A 7,500-nucleotide genomic window follows, 5' to 3' on the forward strand; every position below is an offset into this window, starting at 1 on the left:
TAGCCCGTTTTCGGACCGTGGGCCAACCGTTGTTTTCGGACCGCGCGCCATGGCGAACACCTCGTTTTCAGCCCAAACGCAAGGACGAACATCCCTGCCGCCCGTCGCCGGAGCCTCAGTTCGTCGCGTGCCTCCGTGTCGTTTTCCCTCCGTTCCACTGTGCCCTTCACCAAAGACATACACTTTAGGTTCCGTGTCTTTCCACACGCTTGGACTTAGCTTATTTTCGAGTTCGTGCCCGAGCCTCAGTTTTCGGCCCGTGCGCCATGGCGAACACCTCGTTTTCAGCCAGGACGCAAGGCCGAACAGCCATGCCGCCCGTCGTCGCGTGCCTCCGTGTCGTTTTCCCTTCGTTCCACCGTGCCCTTCACTCAAGACATACAAACACCTTAGCTTCGGTGTCTTTCCATTCCACACGCTTGGACTTAGCTTATTTTCAAGGTCGTGCCCGAGCCTCAGTTTTCGGCCCATGCGCCATGGCGAACCCCTCGTTTTCAGCCCAGACGCAAGGCCGAACAGCCCTACCGCCCGTCGCCGCGCGCCTCCGTGCCGTTTTCCCTTCGTTCCTCCGTGCCCTTCACCCAAGACATACATATTAGCTTCAGTGCCTTTCCACACGCTTGGACTTAGCTTATTTTCGGGGTCGTGCCCGAACCTCATTTTTCGGCCCGTGCGCCATGGCGAACCCATCGTTTTCGGCCCAAACGCAAGGCCGAACAGCCATGCCGCCCGTCGTCGCGCGCCTCCGTGTCGTTTTCCCTCCGTTCCACCGTGCCCTTCACTCAAGACATACATACACCTTAGCTTCGGTGTCTTTCCATTCCACACGCTTGGACTTAGCCTATTTTCGAGGTCGTGCCCCGGTCGCCGTTTGCGGCCCGCGCGCCATGGCGAACCCCTCGTTTTCAGCCCAGACGCGTGGCCGAACAGCCCTGCCGCCCGTCGCCAACGTTCCATCGTGCCCTTCACCCAAGGCATACGTAGGAGCTTCGGTTTCTTTCCACACGCTGGGACTTAGCTTTTCTTGTGGTCGTGCACGAACTCACGGCGGTTTTCGGCCTCTTGCCACGCTGCGCCTTGGCCGTTTCCGTTCGGAAGATCGGTGCCCCTCTCCCGTTGGTTCGAAACCTAGTCGCTGGGCGCTGTGTAGAGTGGGGGGAGGGACGAATCCGTGCGACGCGGGGCTGGATCTCAGTGGATCGTGGCAGCAAGGCCACTCTGCCACTTACAATGCCCCGTCGCGTTTTAAGTCGTCTGCAAAGGATTCAGCACGCCGCCCGTTGGGAAGGGAGCTTCGAGGCGGCCCGCCGCGGCGCGTCGACCGGGCGGGCTGAGCCAATGGCACGGGCCCTTGGGGCGCGAACGCCCTAACGTGGGTCGGGGCGGGCGGCGAGCAGAGGCGCCGGTTGCTAGCTTGGATTCTGACTTAGAGGCGTTCAGTCATAATCCGGCACACGGTAGCTTCGCGCCACTGGCTTTTCAACCAAGCGCGATGACCAATTGTGTGAATCAACGGTTCCTCTCGTACTAGGTTGAATTACTATCGCAGCGCGGTCATCAGTAGGGTAAAACTAACCTGTCTCACGACGGTCTAAACCCAGCTCACGTTCCCTATTGGTGGGTGAACAATCCAACACTTGGTGGATTCTGCTTCACAATGATAGGAAGAGCCGACATCGAATGATCAAAAAGCAACGTGGCTATGAACGTGTAACACCCTGAATTTAGGGGTATAAAATTTCTTTTCTAATATCCACCAAATTCAGGTGTTAACTTTCTTTTTCTTTTCCTCTTTTCCTTTTCCTCGAAAAAAGGGAGATAATCTGGTTTTTACATGTGCTATTTTGAATTAATTGTGTGTTGCATTCCATGTCGAAGCATAGTTTTTGTTTGCTAAAGGAAACTTAATTTGACAATGTTTACGTTCGAAAGAAAAAGAAAGTATCGCACTTAAGTTATCTAGGCATGATCTAAAATGAACAAATACATCTATTTATGTGGGTATATATATGTATATCTATATCTTTATAAAAGAAATAAAAAGGGGCATGCAGCCCCCGCGCTTGTCCTTTGGTTCGGTCCAGCGCGTGGTTGCCCACGCCTGCACACGCCCGCGTCGAGCTCACAAAGTGCGACCGCTCGCCTGGTCGCTGCACAAAAGCCTTCGAACCCTCTCGTTTATACCTCACTGCACTGCATGTTCTCTGCCTGTGCGCTATCTGCAGACTGCACCAGCGAAGCAGCCCTATGGGCCCCATCTGCATGCCGAATTCCCACTCCCATGATTCCCTTGCCGTGCATTTGCCATTTGCATTAGAAAAAGAAACCACCTAGTGAACCCCACGTCCCCACCTCGCATGCAATTCATTGACCAAACCCCCACTAGTGCATGTAAATCTCCAGGTCACACGTGCATGCATAGCAGCATGCCTCCCCAAATTGAAAACTGCCCCCACATGGATCTTGTGCGCCTACCACTTTGAGTTCTTGGTGTGGCTCGCTGCTCGTATTAGATCTATGATTTGTTAATTACGCGCGAACTTTTGCGTTATACGTCTGATCCATTTATTTCCAGTTATGTTACACATTAAAAATATTGTTTCATCATGTCCATGCTTTGGCTAATTAATTAAATGTTTCTTTAACTAATGTTTATTAAATTAGCGTCCCAACTAAATCTAATTTATAGTTTTAACTCGTGCTTTTATAAATATAAATGTTAACAAGATTAATGACAACTTATATGCTTTTTATTTAATACTCGCTTAGTGTAAACACGACATCTTTTTTAGTAGTTCTCACGTGTGGCGCATGTTGTTTCACGTGTTGTTCGTGCGCGTAGTCGCGTTGACTCGCGTGTGTCACACGCTGCCGTGTGCGTTATTCCGCGTGCCGTCCGCGCGCTGTTCCACACAGTGTCGCGTGTCGTCACGCGTCTTTCCGCGTTGTCGCGCACGTTATTAAATTGTTCGCTTATAATCACTCGTCAATTAATTAACTATTTGTTTAATCATCCACTATTAAAAATACTAAGTTAGTTAGAACTAGGTACTAGCATTAATTTACATTTGAGAATGGTCAGTTGATATAATAATGTTGAATTAAATGTTCTAACCCAATACCTTTTCAGCGTAGAGACGACCGTAGCTCCGACAGTTGCGTTCATTTTTCTCACGTGATCGTAGAAGCGAGCTATATTCCGTATTACATATTTTTATAATATTTTCCTTTGTATGGTGTAATGTTCTTATGTATGTATATGTTTGTTTGCTGGTGCTTGTTCGTCTTCGCTTCGCGTCGCGAATAGACTGCGATCCATTTTCGAGCTTCGAGGAATCGATGGTCAAGCTTTGGCGACCAAGTGATCGAACTCTTCGAGTTCTACGAGGCTGAAGACCCTGAGCATCTATTTGGTGAAGGCAAGTGTCCTCTGACCCATTATGTCCCATTCACTTTTAATGCATTGTCCTGCATTACTTAATTGAAACCTAAGGATTGACTAGCTTTCCATTTACCTTATCCTTGTTTACCTTTTGGGTTATCATGGTTAGCATTATGCTATTGCTTTACTTGAATCAATGAACATGATGTGAATACTTATGATACTATGATGTTATCCCGATGATGTTCCTGTGATACTTTAGGGGGCTCAGGCTGTTTCCTGAGTGCCTCTCCGTAAGGACCTGTTTGGGGAGTGACAACCCGGGATAACAGTGCAACCATGAGGGTGAAATAGGGCGCCCTTAGCTAAATAATTAGAGGAACTAGAGGTGTAGTGGCTTCGCCGTCGTGCCGTCAATGGGGTCCAGGCACAGTGCTTGCTCTGCCGAGACTGGGTGCCGAAGTTCTTTCGTTTTGCTTTTGTTAGTCACCCTCCTGCGGGGAGAGGTACTGTGTTTATCAAACTGGAGAAACCTAACGGGCGGCTATGACCTCTAGGGAATCTTTGTAAAGGCTACGTAGTGATACCCTGCCGGACCACCTAGGAAGTGATCAATGGGGAGTCATGATCCCCAGGCAAAACGGGAATCACGGCTCATGGGTAAAGTGTGCGACCTCTGCAGAGGGTTAGAAACTGATATATCAGCCGTGCTCACGGTTATGAGCGGCCTTGGGATCCTCTTTGATTAGAGATACTTGATCAAAGATGATTGGTTTACAGGTGGTGACAAGGATGATGGTTATGACTATGGTAATGGTAAGTAGTGTTCTTTTCGTTTGGAAGGGGTACTTTGGGTTAATAACTTGGGTTAATGTTAAAACCTAGCTCTCAATGAGTAATAATAACCTGACCAACTAAAAGCAACTGCTTGACCTTAACTCCAAATAAAGCTAGTCCACTACAGCCAAACGGGACATTTGCTGAGTACGTTGATGTGTACTCACCCTTGCTTTCACAAAACACCAGGTTGCCTTTGGTGCAATCTATGCTCAGGTAAAGAAGAAGGCGTCGAGGCGAATCTCCAGGAGTTCCAGGACTTCGACGAGTTTGAGGATTAGGCTAGCGACCTTCCCCAGTCAGCTGCCTATGGTGGGTTGTTTACGTTGGCTACGTTTCAATTCTGTGTACTTTGATTTATATTATGTAAATGACTCTAGACTATAATAATATTACTTACTCTTTATTGTAATTCGAAGCATTGTGCTATGATGAGTCATTTATGTAATCGTTGTGTATGTGAATTACTGATCCTGGCACGTACATGGTTCACATTCGGTTTACCTTCAAAACCGGGTGTGACATAAGTGGTATCAAAGGCCGTGCTGACTGTAGGACCGCTAGCCTAGAGTAGCATTGGCCGTTTTAAGGACTTATTGATTATTACTTCACCCCATCCTTGATTCTGCTTCAAAATATTAGTCACCTCGACTAATTCTATGTTGTGCTCCTATATGCCCTCTTGCCAAAAGTATTTTATTCTACTATGGTCTATACTTCTCTCAATCTATTAGATCTGGTCTCACTCTTGTGCTTGCGACATCTTTGTAGATGCCCCCTGACCATAACCTTCTTGTTTTTTGGGGATTCTTTCCTCTTCCATCGTTAAGTTGCTATCATTTCACAATATCTATTCCATTGGTATTGACATGCTCATATCCTTGTATTTTTAATATTCTTATCCCTTAATTCAAAGTACTTACCCTTGTACCTCTGCTGCCTATTTAAACAGTTGAGTTTATATGACCATGACCTTCCTGTCTTTTGAGATCCTTTCCCATTTCGTTGTTAAGTCGTTATCTTTTGGCAATTTCTATTCTCTTGGTATTGGTATGCTCGTATCCTTGGAGTCTTGCGTACTCTCATATTTTCATGTATGCTTACCTTCATACCCCAATGACTATTCAAGACATTTCAGTTAACGTGCCCTTGATCACCCTTGTTTCCTAATAATCCATGAGCGGTCATTTTTATTTTGCACATCCTTGGTGATCTCGTTAATTCCTTGTAACTTCCTTCGATAATGAACTTTTACTTCAACTCTTATGTCAGAATCTCACTTATCTTTTCCTTGATTGTTTTCCCCACTTCATCACTTTGCGAGTCTTGCCTTAACTATCCTTAACTCCTCTATATCTTACCTTGAGGTTTATCTTATACTAGCCTTTAAAAATATCATCTTTTCCATCTCAATCTGAGCATTGTACTGTACCTACTTTTCCCTTGGTCGTATCCTCTTCTTTGTCACCTGCGAGTTTTAACTCTATCATTTGTTGTGTTTTGTTTGTCGTCTCCTTTACCCTTCTCATCACTCTATCCTACCTTGTGATTATATTATGTCTGTTATCTAAAATCTCCAACCTTTCATCTCATTTTGAGAGTGGTATTCTACTTATCCCGCCTTTTGGTCATAACCTCACATTTGCCACGTGCCAGCCTGGCCTTAGCTTCATTCTTTATTGTACTCGTACCCTTGGTTCCCTTAGCTTCATTCTGTATTGTACTCGTACCCTTGGTTCCCCTGCACTTTCACCTCTTCCCTTACACCCTTGTCCGTTATCGCCTTTAACCCTTGTAATATCTATATCTTTACCTAAATGCTTACCTTGAACTTATCCTTTAAAAGCCTTCCCTTTTTTTCAACCCAGATTGAGAGTTGCGAGTTACCTATCTCTCCCTCGATTTCTTTTCACTCCTTGTTGCCTTACAAATTTTGTCTTAATTCCATCCTTTGATGTGTTTTTATTTGCTATCACTATCACCTTGTCATCCTCGATCTTGCGTTGACACTCATCTTTATTCCCTCTCTTTAAAAAAAATCTCCTCTCTTCCACCTCAATTTAAGAGTGGCAGTTTACCTATCTGGTCCTTGGACGTACCCTCTTCTTTTCTATTTGCAGATTTTGTCTTAACTCCATCCTTTGTGGTACCTATATCCTTTGTTCTTATGCCCATTTACCTTCTCTCTTACATTTTTGTCCGTTATCACCTTTAACCCTTGTAATATCCATACCGTACCCTTACCCTCATGCTTACTTTGAACCTACCTTTTAAAGTCTCCTCTTTTCCGTCCCTGTTCGAGGGTAATGCCTCACCCACTTCACCATTGATTGCACCCCCTTCTTCGACGCCTTGCAAGTTTTGTCTAAAATACATCCTTGATTGTGTTTGTCTGTTATCACCTTAACCCTTATCATCCCTTGATCTTTACCATGATGCTTATCTTGCACCTGCATTTTAAAGCCTCCTCTCCCATTTTATTTCAAGAGTGATGTCTTACCCATCTCGCTCTTGTTCGTTCCCTTTTTCCTCTGTCGCGTTGCAAGTCTTGCCTTAACTCAATATTTTGGTGAGCTTTTGCCTGTTACCTCGCTTACCTTTGTAATCTCTAGATCTTTTCATGATGCTTATCCTATGCCTACCTTTTGAAATGTCATCTTTCCCATCTCGATTTGAGAATGATGTTTTACCTATCCTGACCTTGATTGCATTCTCTCCCTTGCTGGTTACAATGCTTTAGCTTCATCCTTTATCATGCTCATGCCCCTATCCTGCATGTCTTATCATTCCCCTATCCTTTCGATGGCCTTAGAGTAGTTTCCCCTTGGTAAGGAAAGACCACCATCTAGTTAACATTAACGTGTAGCAACGAGATGTGTGTGGTTGTATGCTTATGTTGTTTGTCCTTGTGTTATGACTGATTTGCTTCTTTGTGCTGAGTGTTGATGTGTTGTGACCCTTGGTCCGCAATGACATCAATTTACCAGGTGAGTGCCATATAATTAGGTAATTGGGTTCTCTCCCCTACTCTCTTTAATCCATCTATGCTTACCTTTTCTATCTATACCCTTTCCTCTTGCACCTGTCCAGTTGGCATTCTCCAACCTCTCTTAATTAGTCAAGATCAGAGTCGGCAGCATCTTCACTAAGTGCATATCAACGCTTCTGTTTAGGGGGTTAGCCGCTAACCCCAATGAAGACAATTTGATCAACATCAACCAACAAGATTGAAGTGGTGCATCGAAAGCGTGTGTGGGTCCTAACCCACAGGTCCAGAGATC

The sequence above is a fragment of the Zea mays genome, chromosome 6 (assembly GCF_902167145.1).
Source record: "Zea mays cultivar B73 chromosome 6, Zm-B73-REFERENCE-NAM-5.0, whole genome shotgun sequence".
Classification (NCBI taxonomy): domain Eukaryota; kingdom Viridiplantae; phylum Streptophyta; class Magnoliopsida; order Poales; family Poaceae; genus Zea; species Zea mays.